The following is an 18,803-nucleotide window of genomic DNA, read 5'->3' as shown; positions in this document are numbered from 1 at the left end:
TTTAAAGGATTTTGAAGAATTGAGCATTACATTTAGAGTGCCAAATGTCACCGAGGATGTCCTCAAGTTGACATTGTTCCCTTTCTCTCTAAAGGATAAGGCCAAAACATGGCTAAACTCTTTGCGACCTAGATCAATAAGAAATTGGCAAGATATGCAGAGAGAATTTTTGAAGAAGTTCTTTCCCACACAAAGGACCAACTTTTTAAAAAGACATATTAGCAATTTTCAACAAAAAGATAATGAAACAGTTTATGAATGTTGGGAAAGATTTAAAGACCTTCTTCTCTCATGCCCTCATCACGGATTCGAAACTTGGAGAACCATTAGCTTCTTTTATGAAGGTTTATCTCCACAGTTGAAACAGTTTGTAGAGACCATGTGCAATGGTAGATTCTTAGAAAAACAACCTGATGAGGCATGGGAGTATTTGGATTCCCTTGCTGAGACTGCCCAACTTTGGGATAACGGGGATAGAAATACCAAATCTTTACCTAAGCCTACTAGCTCTGTACAGGGAGGCCTTTACAACCTCAGAACTGAGGATGATCTTCATGCTAAAATGGCAGCCTCACTAGGAAGGTAGAAGAAATTGAGCTTAGGAAGGTTGAGCCTATCAAGACTATAGAGCTTAGAAACGAGTGTTGTAGTATCTGCGATATGTCGGGTCATACTACTACAGATTGTCCCACCATACCGGCATTCAAAGAAGTCTTGCACGATCAAGCAAATGCTATGGACTCCTACCAAAAGCCTTATAACGATCCATACTCGAATACCTATAACCCTGGTTGGAAGAATCATCCAAACTTTAGGTGGAGAAACGATCATCCTCAACAGTCACACCATTCAGCTCCTCCACCTGCACATCCTCCTTATGCACCATCACCTTCTCAAAAGCCAAATATCGAGGATACATTGCAATCCATACAAACTTTTCTACAAGGTCAAGCTAATATCAATGCTCAAAATACTCGAAATTTTGAAGACATAAGGAACCAATTGTCAATGTTGACTACCGTCCTAAGTACCCAAGAGAAGGGTAAGCTTCCAGCTCAACCCCAACCTAACCCACAAATGCACGGTAGTAATAATACGGCTCCTTCTAGTTCGCATGCAGAGCATGCAAAGAGCATCATGACTTTGCGTAATGGGAAAGTCATTGATCAAATTGTCCAGTTGAGATCGCAAGTCACTTCTAATTCTGATGCTCCCAAAGTTGATGAAAGGGACAAAGAAGAAGTTGAGGTCCCAACTTCTACTAAGAAAGTTGAATGTCCTTTTCCACAACGGTTAAAACCGTTGCAAAAGCTCGAACCTAACTCTGAAATTCTTGAGCTTTTTAAACAAGTAAAAATCAATATACCTCTTCTTGATGCAATCAAACAAGTACCCTCATATGCCAAATTTTTGAAGGACTTGTGTACTGTTAAGCGCCGATTAAATGTTAAGAAGAAGGCATTTTTAACTAAAAATGTGAGTGCTATTTTGCAGCACAACATTCTTCCTAAATATAAAGATCCAGGTTGCCCAACCATCTCATGCATCATAGGCGACTTTAGGATAGAGCGAGCATTGTTAGATTTAGGGGCAAGTGTGAATTTGTTGCCATATTCTGTATATGAGCAACTTGGTTTAGGTGAGTTGAAGCCAACCTCCATCACTTTGCAATTAGCTGACAGGTCAGTTAAAATTCCAAGGGGGATTATCGAGGATGTATTAGTCTAAGTAGACAAGTTCTACTTTCCTGTCGATTTTATTGTATTGGACACACATCCGGCTTCGAACTCACAGTCTCAAATTCCGGTCATTTTAGGACGTCCGTTCCTTGCAACTTCTAATGCATTGATTAATTGTAGGAATGGCGTCATGAAGCTTTCTTTTGGTAACATGACCTTAGAATTGAACATTTTTAATGTGTGCAAACAACCCAATGATCCCGAAGAGAGTAAGGAGGTTGATTGGGTTGAAACCATCGCAGAAGATTATTTGTTAGCTAAAGCAATTAACGACCCATTCAATGATAGCTTAATTGATTGGTGTCCTAATGGAACCAATGATGATGATTTGTCAGTCACACCTATTGTGGATAATCTGGATATCAAGATGGTCAATGGGTGGAGACCAAAAGAAGGAGAATTTGAGAGATTGTCGCCTCGAGAGGTGAAAATAGAACCATCCCATGAGCAAGCACCCAAGCTCGAATTGAAACCCTTACCAAAGGAACTTAAGTATGCTTTTTTTGGACCCGAAGATACTTTTCCTGTAATCATCTCGTCTGGACTTGATCATACCCAAGAAAGAAAATTAATTGATGTTTTAAAGAATCATAAAGGAGCCTTAGGATGGTCTATTGCCGATTTGAAGGAAATTAGCCCCTTAATTTGCACGCACCGGATATATTTAGAGGACAATGCCAAAACCACAAGGCAAATGCAACGAAGGTTAAATCCTACAATAAGAGATGTGGTTAAGGCAGAAGTCCTCAAGTTGCTTGACGTGGATATTATTTACCCAATTTCTGACAGCAAGTGGGTAAGCCCTACTCAAGTCGTTCCTAAGAAATCGGGTTTGACGGTAGTAGAAAATGAACAAGGTGAACTAGTTCCAACTCGTGTCCTGACGAGTTGGCGCATGTGTGTTGACTATCGAAAGCTGAATTTGGTCACACAAAAGGATCACTTTCCTCTACCCTTCCTAGACCAAGTATTGGAGAGGGTTGCAGGGCATGATTTCTATTGTTTTCTTGATGGCTATTCGGGATATTATCAAATTGAAATTTCACCAGAAGATCAAGAGAAGACTACCTTCACTTGCCCTTTTGGCACATTTGCTTTCCGACGAATGCCATTCGGGTTGTGTAATGCACCTGCAACATTCCAAAGATGCATGCTCAGCATCTTTGAAGACATGAACGAGAAATTTTTGGAAGTGTTCATGGACGACTTCTCCGTTTTTGGCGATACATTTGATGATTGCCTGTCACATTTACAAGCTGTCTTAGCTCGATGTATGGAAAAGAATTTGATACTAAATTAGGAGAAATGCCACTTCATGGTGCCAAAGGGAATTGTCTTAGGACATATTGTTTCATCGAAGGGCATGGAAGTAGATAGAGCTAAGACTGATTTAATTGCTAAGCTACCTGCACCCAAGACGGTTAGAGATGTTAGATCATTTTTGGGTCACGCCGGATTTTATAGAAGATTCATCAAGGGCTTTAGTATCATATCTCGACCATTATGTAATCTCCTATCCCTTGATACACCGTTCAATTGGACTGAAACTTGCCAAGATGCATTCGAGAAATTAAAGTCTATGCTTAGCACTGCACCCATCGTTCGACCATCCGATTGGTCATTACCTTTTGAGATTATGTGCGACGCTAGCGACTATGCAATAGGAGCTGTCTTAGGACAACGCAAGGATAATAAGCCATATATCATTTACTATGCAAGCAAAACCTTAAACGATGCTCAAATGAATTACACTACCACCGAGAAGGAATTGCTTGCAGTAGTATTTGCCTTAGATAAATTTCGCTCTTATATCCTTGGTGCTCCTATTGTTATCTTCACGGACCATGCGGCACTAAAATATTTGTTGGATAAGAAAGAGGCCAAACCACGCTTAATACGATGGATACTTCTACTTCAAGAATTTGACATCACTATCAAAGATAAAAAAGGAGTAGAGAATGTGGTTGCTGACCATTTATCACGATTAGTTTTTCATGATTCAGTGCCACAGTTTTCCATCAAGGACTCATTTCCTGAAGAGCAGTTGTTTGCACTTTCTAGTATACCATGGTATGCAGATATTGTAAATTTTCTTGTTACAAGCCGGATGCCGGAGCATTGGGGGTCGACAGATAGAAAAATTTTCTTGCGCGAAGTAAAGAATTATTACTATGACGAACCCTATTTGTTTAAATATTGTAATGATCAAATCTTTAGACGATGCATACCGGATCATGATATACAAAGCGTACTTTCTTTCTGCCACACTGATGCTTGCGGTGGACACTTTGCCTCTAAGAAAACTGTTGCAAAGGTCTTGCAATGTGGTTTCTATTGGCCTACTATGTTCAAAGATGCCCACGAGTTCTGCAGAACATGTGATCCATGTCAACGTATTGGAAGTCTAACTCGTAGGCAAATGATGCCTCTTCAACCCATTACTATTATCGAAATTTTTGATTGTTGGGGCATCGATTTTATGGGCCCATTCCCACCATCTTTTGGATATGAGTACATTTTAGTCGGTGTCGAATATGTGTCCAAATGGGTAGAAGCTGTTGCTTGTAAGACCAATGATCACAAACCTGTCCTGAAGTTTTTAAAAGAAAATATTTTTTCACGATTTGGGATGCCTAAAATCATAATTAGTGACGATGGAAAACACTTTTGTAATAAGCCTTTTGAAACCTTATTGAAAAAATATGGTGTCACCCATAGAATTGCTACCCCATATCACCCGCAAACCAGTGGCCAGGTAGAGTTAGCCAATCGAGAGATCAAACGTATTTTAGAGAAAACGGTGAACCCATCACGGAAAGATTGGTCCTTGAAACTATCAGATGCATTATGGGCTTATCGTACTGCATACAAAACCAATCTTGGCATGTCTCCCTACCGGCTAGTCTACGGAAAAGCGTGTCATTTGCCCGTAGAAATAGAACATAAATCGTATTGGGCAATTAGAAAATTGAATTTTGATTTACAAGATGCCGGTCTAGCTAGAAAATTGCAATTAAACGAGCTTAATGAGATTCGCAGAGATGCTTATGACAATGCTAAAATTTGCAAAGAACGAATGAAGATCTTACATGATAAATCAATTTTAAAAAAATCTTTTGAACCTTTGCAAAAAGTTTTTTTATATGATTCCCGCTTACATCTGTTTCCTGGTAAGTTGCGATCGAGATGGACAGGTCCTTACATTATAAAAACTGTTTTTCCACATAGGGCGGTTGAGATTGAGAATCCACGGGATGGTAGAATTTTTAAGGTAAATGGACACAGACTTAAACCTTTTCTTGAGAATTTTGCAGATGAAGAAGACTCCTTTTTCTTGGGGGAGCCTTCTTATGACTGAACATGAAGACAAAGGTATGTGTATATTAGTTAGGATTATTTTTCTAGTTTTGTAGGTTTTATTTTCTGGATATCAACAGCTCAAGGTATTTTCTTTCGCTCCAATATTATTTTCTCTACTGTCTCTCATATAAATATTTCGTGTATCTATTACATTGAGGACAATGCAATGTTTAAGTTGGGGGGAGGGAAGTATTTTCAAAAAAAAAAAAAAAACTTGTTTTTGCATTTGATTTATTACCAATGCACATGTATTTTCATATTAAGTTTGTGCAACTATTAAGGCAAGAAACATATGCATACTATGACTGATTAGAGATCTATTATTAGATCACCGCACATGAACTTAATGACTATAGGAAGGCCTCAGGAGTTCACATTTGTTTAGTGCATTTTTATTAAGCCATATCTGTAAAAGAAGTATGAGTATCCTTGTCCGTACTATAAGGTTCATGATTTGGTTTTCACATAAAGATAGAAGTTGAATACCCTAGCTAGATCACCTAAGTGCCTTATGTTCCGACCTTGGTTGACCTATAGCCACAATGCAGTCACGTTATATGGTTCAGTTTACCTTCTCTTTTTATTGCAAAAAAAAAAAAAAAAAAGATGACAAGTCTGACCTCGTGGTGTAGTCTGCTTCGAGTAATTAAGCCCGAGGGGTGTTTCACCTAATGCCTTGAGCCAACTGGATCAGGAGTCATTGGCCGAAAACTCGCTACATGGACCTTACTAGAGCCTAAGGAGGTTGGATTATTGTAATCGTCATATGTGTTTAAAAATAAAAATAAGCATGAATAGGGTTGGTCAGACTGAACCCAGTGACATGTGGTAATGGCTAGTTTGACTCCATTAATTTGGAACTCTGTGTACTTTGGATGTTTAGTTGGGATTGATAGCTCCTTCTTTATATGCGAACCATTTTTGACAAATTTAGACAACATGAGATATTCTGAAAATTTGATGGATCAGGGTCTAATAAATTGTAGTAAACACTTGTGAACTTGAGTAGTGCACCTAAAATTCAAGCGGTACCATGCTGTGGTGGAGGTATTAGTGCTCTAAGAAAGTCATCTGTTTATGCATACTACACTTCAGTATTACCCTTGCTTTGATAGTTGCCATGCTTGAGAAAAATATATATCACGTGTGCATTGACTTAAATTTCATTATATATCATTTTATGAATGATGTTTGTGGGTAACATCACTGCAAACCCTCACGAGACAACACTCGTCCACTAGGGTAACCTAGGGGTTTAACGGCTTGTTGCACGTGCTAAGTGCAATCGTGATACCCTACGAAAGTGGGTACATATCTTAGTTTTATGTCTTTAACTTTAATAAAAAGTCAAATGATTGACCAACACTTTTTGTACTCTCATATTATTATTTGCTCGTTAATTGCTAGAGAGTAGCAATAAGCTAGTTGGGGGGTATGATGAGAGCACAAAAGTGCGATCTACACACAGCTTAAATTAATATTATTTCCAACAAATAATGATAAAAGAGTTACATTAATTTCATATTTTTTTATTTGGCACAAATCAGAAATAAAATGCACATTTGGTATAATTGGGTTCAGAAAGATGCATAGCCCCAAATCATACGCACCCAATCTCACTATGGCTTGGTCAAACCTATCATTCATCAAGCTCACAACCACAGTAGCAGCCAAGCCTAATCACACTGGAGCAACAGTTGGTGACCATTCAAAGGGAACGATCACAGCCATCCACCCTTTTGGCAAGCGATCAACTCTCCCATCCTTGCAGCCCGTGAAGCTTCCCAGCCGCCGTCCGGAGGAGATCGCGATCCGTGACCTGCGCCCATCTCACGCTTCTCCCAGCCACCCGTGAAACCCCCAGCATCCCGTTCATCTCGCCTGCAGCCATTCATGACCATCTCGGCGACCTCCCCAACAGTCCGCGATCATCTCCACAGCTTCCGAGCCCGTGATCCCCTTCTTCCGGACCCGTTTCAGCTCCAACGTCGCAGCAACCGTGATCAAAGCCTCCTCCCGCGATCACTTCCCAGCACCCCGTCTTCACTGCATTCCAAGCTTCAATCCCGCAGCCGTCCTCTCACCCTCCAGCTCCAGCTACCGCGATCGGCTCCCAGGCACCAATTGATCCCAGCCATCTGCCGCGTCTCATCCCAGAACACCCAAAGCGCCATTGATCCCGTCCTTCCAGCCGAGATCAGCGCCCCCTGCAGCCTTCCACGATTCTCCCGCATCATCTTCTTTCCCAGCCTTCTCAGCCTTCTTCCCAGCCGTAATCCATGGCGTCTGTCCGCTTCACCTCCCAGCCGAGATCAGCGCCCGATTCTTCCTCCATTCCAGCCATTCGTGAGCGGCTCGGCACCACCAGCATCCCGTGAAGTGTCGCAACGTCCGCGCATCGTCCGCACCAGCATCAGCCCATCGTCCGCAACGCACGATCCTTGCCGTCCGCTCCTCCCCACGCGCGATCAGGGGAATCATTGATTCCATGGGCTCTGGGGATCTATATGAGGAGGCCTCTGATCCGAAAGAAGGGAGCCCCGATTTGAAGAAAAAAAAAATAGGAGGAAGAAAGGAGGCGGGCGGCTGCAGTAGAAAGAAAAAGAAAAAAACAGAGGAGAGAAAGTGAGAAAGAAAGGAAACAGGGTATGCCCTGTTTCCGAAAATAAAAAGAAGAAAGAAAAAAATAGAGAGAGAGAAAAGGGAGAGAGGCTGATGTTTGTAATGGCTTGCTAATTCCTTTGGCAAAGGGTGATGGATGAACCCTTGTCATGTTGCTTTCATCAAGTACACTCTAAACTTTAATTCTAATTGTTTTATATCCATTGGTATGTTTTGGGTTCTTGAATATTTATTTATTAGATAGATCTTGCATGGTTTATATATATTGATGCATGGATTATTTCGATGCTTGATTTGTCGTAGAAGTAACCGGCACGATAAATACTTGGATATTTAATTCATGTTTTCAGATTGTATACTCCATGATTAGAACTACCCCATCTTATTAATCCTTAATCAAGAATCGCCGAGTTTATTTGTTGAAAGTAATATTGTCAAGAAAGATTCCGGATCCCTAGCTTTCTCTATATTCTTGAACGTTGTTTAATCACATATTATTCTCTGCTTTTAATTTCTAAAGATCGACTAAAAATTACATCGAAAGATTACGCTAATAATCCATAGATCGTTCCCTGAGGAATCAACCTCGGACTTCCGAGTTATACTACTTGTGCGATTCTCCTGCACTTGGGAGAACAGTTTTATTTTTGCACTATTCATTTATGGTGTAAAAATATTGTGGCATAAATGCCAAAAAAAAACATGAATTCATGCAATTTAGCATACATAAAATTCAAAGCTTTGAAGGTTCTTATAAAAACTTTAATCCTTTAAAAAAGAAGCATATTTTGGTACATATAATAATGAATTGGCATAAAAATTGAAGTTCTAAAGAACAAGCCAATATTAACTCATTAGTAAATTCCAAAAATAGGTTTTCTAAGAGATACTCAAGAACATTCAACACATTATTCTCTCCCTTTTTTTTTATTAAGTTAGAGGCTCTTAAGATCAGCTGTTTGAATTGCAATTTGGTTCATGATTTATGCATAAGATATATTGACCAAATAACAAGCCTCAAGGTGTATCATAAAGATTTTCAGATTTAAATTTCAGATGATACATATTGGAGTGCATTAGGATCACTTTTCATTATGCTTTCTCTCTCCTTTAGTTATAGATTTATGCGATTAAGTTTCATATGATCTTTCCCTCTAAAATTTTCTTTCTCCCCCTTAATTATTCATTCCATTTAAGAGTTTAAAATTTGAAGATAGTGTCCAATAAAATTGTCAAACTCGAAAATATATGTTCAATATATTCTATTTCCATAAAGCTCAAATTTTGAGATAAAACAACCTTTATAGAACTCATCTCAAGGTATAAACTTATTATATAATTAAAGCAAGTCTTGCAATATAGGGAGGTTCATCAAAATCAATCCATAAAAATTAAGGTATGAGATACTGAATATCTAAAGCTCCCCCTCAAAAGATGCATTCTTCTTTAATCATTCTTTTCTATTGTTGAATTTCAGATTTTAGTGATAAACGTGAATAAAACTGAAATTCTATGATATCGAGAATGTAGAGTAATCTAGTATTATTCAAAATTTGTAGCAATTACTCTTTCTAATCTTTCAAGAACAAGTTATGCTTTCTCTTAATCTTGGAGAAAATGTATAGAAATATTAATCAGAAAATTATTTATTTGAAGCTCAGTTTCTTTCAAAAGCATTTACATTTTCTTTCTTTTAGAATCATTTGAGTGAGCTGAAATATTTCTAGCTTTAAGATCATTCACTCTATATATATTCTGATGGAAGTCTTTAAGAATGTAGAAGAGAAAAACATAAAGATGATCATTGAGGTATATATATTTATAGAACTCAATTTCTTAATCATAGTTTTTCAGCAATGTATACATGAAACACAATATTTTTTTTAATATCAAAATAAAATCATATATTTAGAAATTTTTGTTTGCAATCAAGATCATCGAAAGACACATCATTTGGACCAATATTAGTACACTTTGAAGATAAGAAATGATATGTTTCGGATGCGTATCGGAGCAATCAACCAAGGCATCAGAATTATTCTATTTTTCTTAAACTGTAGTTTTTATCTAGAAATCATATTGAGTTTAAGCTTTTATACAAAATCAGATTCTGAATTTCATAAAGATTTTCAAAAGAGGCTTTCAAAATCATAATTTGAGATATGTATCTTCCACATTGTAGCTCATCTTAAATCATTACGATTGAAAACACATATTTCAAACATATAAGAGCATATTCAGAATATTTGTATTTATGTTGAGTTTTGGTATGAATTAGAACATTATATACCAAAATTTTCATACCAAAATTAGGCAAGTTGAAAGATAAAACAAAATCAATTCATTTTGCCTAAATAGAAATATACTTCTCTTCTCCTTTTTACAAATTTATTCAACTTTCAGATTTTAACGATGATTGTGAACAACAAATCTGAAATTTCTTTTCAATAATACCAAAAAAAATTTTATGTAGTATTCCAAACATTCAATCAAATTATCCAAGCATGAAGCATTACAAAATATTGAGAACCCATAATTCAAGACATCATGCCACATGCAAAATATATTATGTGTTAAGTCATGCATTAAAATAATAAGAACAAGCATGTCAAGGATCAAAACCAATTCTTTTCAAATAAACTCCCCCTATTTAAATATAATCTTGCATTGATTTCATCTTTAAATTATGTTTTCAAGTGATTTAAAAAGAATGACTTGATTCTTCTTATATACTTTCATTAACTTTGTCTTTCATTTTTACTTTCTTATGCTCTATACTCTATTTGCTCCCTATCCGGTGGAGTTGGGAAGGAGCACGAGGTACTACCACTAGCCTCCCTCTTGTGCCGTCCCTAATATACCCTACACCGAATAGTTGGGTCAAATAGTGCCGGGTACTACCACTAGCCTCCCCATTGGCACCATCCCTATGATGAGCAATATAGAAAGGTTAAAATGTTCACTTCAAACTCTCCCTGTTTAAGTGTAATTAATTATGAATTTTATCCCTTCCAAATGTGCCGAATATATTATGCTTGTTTTACTTTTCCTTAAGATTGGAGTACTTGCCTTTGCTTAGATTTTTCATCTCTTGAATAATATCCATTTTTTTTTCTTTATCTCTCTCTCTTTTTGTTATTCTCAAGTAATTTACATGAAAGAGCAGAATAAAGAAATAATCTTATGTATCATATAGATGTATATCATGCAAACAACATTTTCATTGTGCTCAAGGATTCATAACTTCTCACAAGTTATTTTAAATCAAAATTTTATGCATATACTTGTGTATTTCATGGTTATGATATAGGCAAAGAAATATTTTAGTTTGAGCAAACCATGAAACAATTTCTAAAAGCATAAGTCAATTAATGCATATATAGACATGATATCTAGAAATTAATATTTAAAAATTTTAATCATGCCACAATAAGATTTAAGTTATTGACTTTGCTTAGCTAATTTATGAGAGAGGTCTCTAAAATTACCAATTCATTCTGCATTCTTCAAGTCAGATACCTACTAGATTTCTTATGTATGAACTTTTGGCTGAAGAAGGTCCTCTCTCTTGTTTGCAGGTGAATGTTTATTGTATCTTACATGGAGATATCCTTCAAGTTGAAATCTCTCATTTTCTTGCTCAAGGATCCTGCATTATTAACAAAATTCTTTTCTTTCTTGAAGGAAAGTCATTAGTTTCTTCAAGATAAAAACATTCATATAGCATATTTCTTAACTAGGTGACTCAATCGTAAGATATGACAACAATTGAATGTTGAGTCATTTTACTCAAGAGATTGCCAAATATAAGCAAACACATGTCACTTGAACTTAAGAGATAGTTTCATTAACCAAGAAGGTTCAAAGACAAGCATGTGAAGCAATAGGAAGATTTATCAAGGTCAAATCAATTTTTTATTTTCAGAATCAATTGAGCTTAAATTCTATTTGCTTAAGATAATTATTAATAAGACATGTTAGCTAAGTTTTAATCAACTTTATCTTAAACAGTTGTTTCTATCAAAATTCTGATTATGATTTATTTGTTATCAATAAAGTATGATTCATTAAAGTTAGATTGAAGTCTTGCACAAGGTCACATAATGAGCATACAATCTGGTCTACTAGCTGCATGATAAAATAATTATTCTATCATGCTTCAATATAGCTTTAAAACAATAGATCTACTTTGCTCATCCTTTTCAAATTCTACAAGATGGGGTCATAGACATACCTTCTTCATGCCAATCTTCTATAAGAGTTTTCTTGTGGACTAACTTTGGTCAATGAAGATCCCCTTTCTTGTTTGTCTTAATTTGGAGTTTGAGAGAAGATGTTAATTCATTCATCATACATATTTCAAACTCACCTTACATGAGCTAAGTAAAATCTTCATATAACTCTTCATTAATAGAACCAAAAATGATGTCATCAATGCATACTTTGAGCAAATAAGATATCACAAATTCTTCTTTTTGATGTATAGATTTATCACTATTAATTTCTATCAAAAAGGTTACTTAAGCTTTTATATCATGCTTTTGATGCTTGTTCCAAATTATATATTGCTTTAACATATTTGTAATGAGTGTTTTCAAATATGGTGGTTATTTAACATAGATCTCCTTTTTAATGAAATAACCACATAGGAGTGCATTCTACACATTCATTTGACAGAATATAAAGCTCATGAAGCAAGCAAATGATAATGGTGATCTTTACTTCTAATCATGCAAGGATTTTATCAAGATCTAATTCATCTTTTCTTGATTGAATGTTTTAGTAGTCACCAATTTTTCTTCATTAAGTGCATTTCTGAAAACTCAATTTGGTTCTAATTATTAACAAGTTTTCCGATTTTATCGGCAAGATTTCAAATTCTCTCTCTTTTAAAAAATGATTTAGTTTAACTTGACCAATTATAATCTTGCTCATTCTTCTTAAGGTATTTTAGTTTTAGATTGTTATATGCAAGCAAAAAGATTAACATATACACATATAATCTGATTTTAGTGACTTGATGAAAGATCATTAGTCTCATAAAGAATAAAATGAATTGATATTTCTACAACTAGGATCTTTTCATTGAATATTCTATATGCATTGCTTGATGAATGATATCCAAAGATAGAAGTATCTTTATCAGATTTGGCATTATTTTCAAAAGAACATATCAAGCATAACGTGTATGACTGAAAAATATGAAAGATATGCAATGGTTCATTTTTCATTTTTCAGAAGATCAAAAGGAGTTTTCATCAAAAAATAGATCTAATAGAAATCATATGTATGACAAGCAGTGATGATAGCTTTTAAAAATTATTTAAGTAGATGACTATCATACACAATTGTCTTTTTCATTTCTTCAAGAATTCTATTAACCCTATTTTACTTAAGGTGTCCTTGGTGCTGAAATAATTAATTTCTGTATAAACTTTATCAGGATTTTGGTTTTTAACACTGTGCCATGATACCTTCACAGTTTGGAAACCTTTATCATTTGAAACACTTTTACAAGATTTAGCAAATACAGAAAATATTTCAATTTTATTTGCCAAGAACAAATCCAATGTAAGCTTTTGAAAACTTAGTGATGGAAACAACATCTTTAGATTTAGAAATTGATTCTTGTTTGTTTCCTTAGTTAACATGCATAGCAAACTTTGACCTTTCAGGAGATAATCTAAGGCAATGGCAAGGTCTTTTGAGACTAAGTACATACTAGCATGAGTTGATTTTATATGCCAAAGATGGTTTCTTTAATCTTAGTATTCATAGTGCATATATTCAAAAGCATACCAAGTACACATTATCATATTTATGATCAATAGAGGATAATGCCATGGATACGAACTCTCAATCAAGCATATAGAGGACTCAAAAGGATAATTTAAGGAGGTTGATTAATCATTAACAAAGTATCCCTTAATATAGAAAAGTATAGAAAGATGAAGAACTTTAATTTTATTTCTTCTATTTTAATTACTTTTCTTGATTATATTTTAAGTTTCACTCTTTAATGTGTGTCTAGATCACCCATTTGTATGAAAGTTCCATTTGTTTCATGGATATCTTGGCACACCTTCATCTACATCCTCATATTTTCATTTTGGGTACCCAAGCTTGCTTGGGTCCTTGAGAGTTAGGAGTTAGGACATATAGTTCCTTTTGGAATCCAAATTTGTTTAATTGTAATAACTTTACTACTTGATTTAATTATGTTAGAACGATAGGTAAAGTTGTTATGGCCATTCTTTTCATGTTTGAAATAAGTTATCTTATTTAATGGTTTGCTTGGTGAATTGATAACCTTTTTCTTTAGGGATTCATTACTAAGTGAAGGAGTTAAGCCAAATTTTGATTTATCAAAATCAGCATGTTGGCTTTCAAACATCATTTTTAATCTTTCTGAACTTACAGTAAATTTGTTAATAAAAGACTTCAATTGGTTAATTTCTTTACTTAAGTTTTGATTTTCTTTAATTAAATTCTGATTTTTCTGAATTAATTGTTTTGAATTTAACCTTAAAATTTTATTTTCAGAATTTAGTTTATCTTGTATTTCATCATTAGAATTTCTTTCTTTTGAAATTTTCAGATTTAGTTTCTTAAGATTTTTATTCTTCACAGCTAATTATCTACATTCACCATACAAATCATGAAAAGCATTTAATAATTCATCATAAGAGAATTCTTCTTGAAAATCATTTGAGGTAAGAGTAGATTCAGATTTTACCTTGTCTTCTTGTGCCATAAAGCACGAGTTAGTTACCTCTTGTAGTTCCTTGGAGCTAATATCATCATTGTTGCTCCTAACTTTTAATTTCTTGCTTGACTCTTTCTTGGTCAAGGCTTTCTTCCTTTTTATCTCTTTCTTCCTTTCTTCTAGCTTCCTCTTCTTCTTTGTCTTTAGGAAGCTTTTGAATCTTTCTTCCTGATTTAGAGTGTTTCCTGCATGCTCAATGTTAGTCTTGCAATTATCCTCAAGTAAACTAACATGGGGTTCTTCGGAAATATCATAAGTTGCTTCAAGAGTATCCCATATTTGTTTGGCAGATGAACATATACAAATTTGGTTGAAAATATTTTTATTAAATGCACAGTAGAGAAGGTTCATAGCCTTAGCATTTAGTTCAGCCAAATTTTTATCGAACATACTTTCAATTAATTTCGTGGGTGTGTGTAGGCCATTTGTTATGACATTCCATAACTCATAGTTTTGTGATTGAGTAAAGATTTTTATTCTAGCTTTCCATTGAATATAGTTAGATCCATCAAACAGTGGAGGTCTGTTTGTGGAAAGTCCCTCAGCAAGTAATACGTTATGTGGGGTTGTCATGATCTTTGGCTCTAGTCGGTTAAGACTACAAATAATATTTGAGCACCTGCTCTGATACCACTTGTTGCCCAGTAGATACAACCCAAGAGGGAGGGTGAATTGGGTCTTTTAAAACTTTTATGCTACTTCTAAAACTTTTCAATTAATTATGCTGAGTTGTATAGATGCACAGTGAAATTTAAACTTAGCAACAGTTTGATGTATAGAATGTGACTTGATTGAATATGCTTGCAACTAAAGGATGCGCAGATAAGAGTTAAGCAAGCAATTTATCTAAGTAAGTAAGTGAGTAAGTTAGACAATGACAAGAGGCATTACAAACACAACAAATATATAGTGGTTCGGTGCACCCCAGCACCTACATCCACTCCCCAAGACCTCTTGGGAATTTCACTATAATCCTACAGATTACAGCCGGTTGTTTTACAAGCTCACAACCCAACTTGTTGTTTTGCGAGATAACAACGAACTCGGTCGGTTTTCACAGGCTCACCGACTAGAACCAACCGATTGTTTTTCCGGGTTCACAATCAAACCCAGTTGGTTTTTCCACAGGCTCACCAACCACAACCTTACAACGATTGTTTTCTGGGTTCACAATCAACCCAGTTGGTTTTTCCAAAGGCTCACCAACCACAACCTAACACCGTTGGTTTTCCCTTTGGCTCACCAACAAACCTTAACTCCTTGATTCAATCCCTTGATTGAATCAAGTTACAAGATATTAAAACAAAGGTTAAAACAAATCAAAGCTTCTTAAACAAGCAAATGTAACAATATAAACAGATAGAGTAAAGAGAAGCCCTCAAACGAGTTTTGAAGATGAAGGAGCTCGGCTTCTTCTTTACTTGACCCTCTTCTGATTTGGCACGAAGTAGAGGATCACCGAGGCAGCACACGGATGGAGAGGAAGCTTTGGGATTCACTTGGATGCTCTTCTTCTCTCTATTTCGCTTTGGATGGCCCTTTTGTGCTTATGGAGGATTTTCCTTGTAATCTCTTTGAGATCTCTTCTCTAAATGTTCTCTCCCACTTCCATACCCTCTTCCCTAGCTCTCCTCTTGATTTTATAGCTTTAGAGGGAGTGGAAACAAAAATCTAGCCGTTAGAGACAAAAATAGAGCCGTTGTGCACAGTCTGCAACTCCTGACAAAGTTTCCGTTGGGATCGGAGTCGACTCGCGCGATCTGGAGTCGACTCGCCTGTTGCAGGAGTCGACTCGTGCTTTTCTGGAGACGACTCGGGCACTTGGGGGTCGGCTCATTCTCAGAAATCCAGAGGACATATTTTCTGATTTTCTTCCTCGAGTCGACCGGATTCTCTTGGAGTCGACTCAGCTCTCAGAGCCCGAAAACTAATCCTCTGTATTTTGGGGTCGCGCTGCCTTGGTGTCGACTCGAACTGTCTTGGAGTCGACTCGCCTCTCAGAGACGAAAATACCGTCTTCTGTCTTTGGGGTTGCGCTGTCTTGGAGTCGACTCGGACCTAGCGGGAGTCGACTCGGCTCACAGTGTCCGAAATTTGCTCTCTGACTTTTGCCTTGTTTTCCTTAGGAGTTGACTTGCCAGCCATCGGAGTCGACTCGAGTTCTTCAGGAGTCGACTCGGCTCTCAGGGTCCAAAATAGCTTCTCTGTCTTTTCGTCTGTTTCTCCCTGGAGTCGACTGGTTCTACTCTAGAGTCGACTCGACAAGCATCGGAGTCGACTCGAATTCTTCAGGAGTCGACTCGAGGACTATTCTTTTGAATTTTTCTTTGAATTTGCTCCTCCAACTTGAATCCTTTGAACTTGAAACTTGGGCCAATAAATTGTAGCTTTCTTCCAACTTTTCTTGAGAGCTTTGGAGGCCTTCTTGTGTTCTTCCAACTTGCTATGTTCCTTGCAAAATAAATATCTTTCTCCTTGCAACACAAACATTAGTATTTATACTTCAAGGTTTTGTGATCATCAAAATCAATCTTTAAATCGATCTTTGGGTCATCAGAGTCTTCAACAAAAGAACACTTGTTATTGAAGAATCTATTAATGTTGTTTTTGATGAGACTAATGATGCTTCCTCTAGCAAGAGAGTAGCTTTTGATGATGATGCAGGGATACTCGAAGAAAAGATGGATGACATGACCTTAAAAGAGGATGAACCGAAGCAAATTGAAGAGACTTCAACAAGTCAAGAGATAATTGCTGAACATGAGCTTACAAATGCTTGGAGGTATGCTCACGGTCATCCTAAAGAGTTAATCTTAGATGATTCATCTCAATCTGTTAGAACTAGAGCCTCTCTTAGAAACTTAAATAATCATCTTGCATTTATTTCACATTTAGAACCTAAAAATATTGAAAAAGCTAAAAGTGATGTAAATTGGATAAATGCTATGCAAGAGGAACTTAACCAATTTACAAGAAATAAAGTATGAAACTTAGTTGAAAAGACCCTCTGAATACTCAATAATTGGAACTAAATGGGTATACAAAAATAAACTTGATGAAAATGGAGTTGCTGTTAGGAACAAGGCTAGACTAGTAGCAAAGGGCTATAATTAAGAAGAAGGTATAGACTTTGATGAGACCTTTGCTCCTGTGGTTAGACTTGAGGCATTTAGATTGTTACTAGCATTTGTATGTTTTAAAGATTTTAAATTATTTCAAATGGATGTAAAAAGTGCTTTCTAGAATGGGTATATTAATGAGGAGGTTTATGTAGAACAACCTCCTGGTTTTGAAAATCATCAATACCCCAAACATGTTTACAAATTAAATAAAGCACTTTATGGTCTAAAACAAGCCCCTAGAGCTTGGTATGAAAGACTTAGCAAATTTCTATTAGACCATGAATTCTCTAGAGAGAATATTGATACAACCTTATTTTTAAAAAAGAAAAACAAAGATATGTTAGTAGTGCAGATTTATGTAGATGATATTATTTTCGGTGCTACTAACAATCGTCTTTGCGAAGAATTCGCTAAATTAATGCAGAGTGAATTTGAGATGAGCATGATGGAAGAATTGAACTACTTTCTCGAACTTCAAATCAAACAATCTAAGGAAGAAATTTCCATCAATCAAGCTAAGTACATCAAGAAAATGCTGAAGAAATTTGATATGGATGGAAACAAGTCGATTGGCACTTCTATGAGCTCATCATGCAAACTAGACAAAGATGAATCAGGTAAGTCAGTAGATCAAAAGCTATATAGAGGTATGATCGGATCATTATTATATCTTACAGCAAGTAGACCTGATATCATGTTTAGTGTATGCATGTGTGCTAGGTATCAATCTAATCCTAAGGAATCACACCTAATTGCAGTTAAAAAAATTTTTAAATATCTAATAGGAACAAAAGACATAGGTTTATGGTACTCTAAAAAATCAAGCATAAACTTAATAGGGTACACTGATTCCGACTTTGCTGGTTGTAAACTTGATAGAAAAAGCATCAGCGAGTCATGTCAATTTTTAAGAGAGAACTTAATTTTATGGTTTAGCAAGAAACCAAACTCGGTTGCACTATCTACGACGGAAGCTGAATATGTTGCTGCCGGAAGTTGTTGTGCTCAAATTTTATGGATCAAGCAACAACTTGAAGATTATGGCATTAAACAAGATAAGATTTCCATAAATTGTGATAATACAAGTGCCATAAATCTAACTAAAAATCCAATTCAGCACTCAAGAACTAAACATATTGAGATAAGACATCACTTCATAAGAGATCATATGTTAAATGGTGATGTGATGCTTGA

The 18,803-nt window shown here is 35.9% G+C and overlaps 1 non-coding gene across 1 annotated transcript; it reads right to left on the bottom strand.

The window, feature by feature from the left end:
- Positions 1-200: 200 nt before the first annotated feature.
- On the bottom strand, positions 201-309 carry LOC120105180 (small nucleolar RNA R71). The gene has a single exon (XR_005507556.2). It is a non-coding gene; the product is annotated as a small nucleolar RNA R71 (small nucleolar RNA).
- Positions 310-18,803: the final 18,494 nt, after the last annotated feature.

This window comes from Phoenix dactylifera, chromosome 5 (genome assembly GCF_051530095.1).
Source record: "Phoenix dactylifera cultivar Ajwa chromosome 5, Ajwa_hap1_PhDact_Kaust_v1.1, whole genome shotgun sequence".
Lineage (NCBI taxonomy): Eukaryota > Viridiplantae > Streptophyta > Magnoliopsida > Arecales > Arecaceae > Phoenix > Phoenix dactylifera.
Note: the sequence above shows the minus strand (reverse complement) of the source record. Positions and strands in the feature narration are given on the sequence as shown.